The sequence below is a fragment of the Cariama cristata genome, unplaced genomic scaffold, assembly GCF_000690535.1.
Source record: "Cariama cristata isolate BGI_N322 unplaced genomic scaffold, ASM69053v1 scaffold6276, whole genome shotgun sequence".
Lineage (NCBI taxonomy): Eukaryota > Metazoa > Chordata > Aves > Cariamiformes > Cariamidae > Cariama > Cariama cristata.
The window spans coordinates 1-952 of NW_009620264.1; positions in this window are offsets into that span (position 1 = coordinate 1).

Consider the following 952-nt stretch of genomic DNA (forward strand, 5'->3'; position numbering starts at 1 on the left):
GTGCTTGACCAATCTGGTCTCCTACAACAAAGTGACCCACTTAGTAGATGAGCGAAAGGCTGTGGATGTTGTCTACCTAGATTTCAGTAAAGCATTTGACACGGTCTCCCACAGCATCCTCCTAAATAAATTGGCTTCTCGTGGCTTAGATAGGTAGACTCTTCAATGGGTAAAAAACTGGCTGGATGGCCAGGCCCAGAGAGTTGTGGTCAACGGACAGTTGGCAGCCAGTTACTAGCTGTGTTCCCCAGGGCTCAGTTTTGGGGCCAGTTCTATTTAACATCTTTATAGATGATCTAGATGTGGGGATTGAGGGCAGTAAATTTGCAGATGACACTAAGTTGGTTGAGAGTGTTGATCTGCTGGAGGGTAGGAAGGCTCTGCAGAGGGACCTGGACAAGCTGGATATGTGGGCTGAGACCAGCAGCATGAGGTTCAACAAGAACAAGTGTCAGGTCCTACACTTTGGCCACAAAAACCCAGTGCAGCATTATAGGCTGGGGGAAGAGTGGTTAGAAAGCAGTCAAGCGGAAAAAGACCTGGGGGTGCTGGTTGACAGCTGACTGAACGTGCACCAGCAGTGTGCCCAGGTGGCCAAGAAGGACAATGGCATCCTGGATAGTGTGGCCAGCAGGACTAGAGAAGGGGACTAGGGAAGGGATTGTCCCTATGTACTCAGCAGTGGTGAGGCTGCACCTTGAGTACTGTGTTCAGTTTTGGGCCCTACATGTCAAGAAAGACGTTGAGATGCTGGAGCATGTCCAGAGAAGGGCAACAAAGCTGGTGAAGGGTCTAGAGAGTAAGTCTTATGTAGGAAGGCTGAGGGAGCTGGGGTTGTTTAGGGTAGAGAAGAGGAGACTGAGGGGAGACCTTATCGCACTGTACAACTACCTGAAAGGAGGTTGTAGTGCGGTGGGGGTTGGCCTCTTCTCCCAGACAACTAGTGATGGGA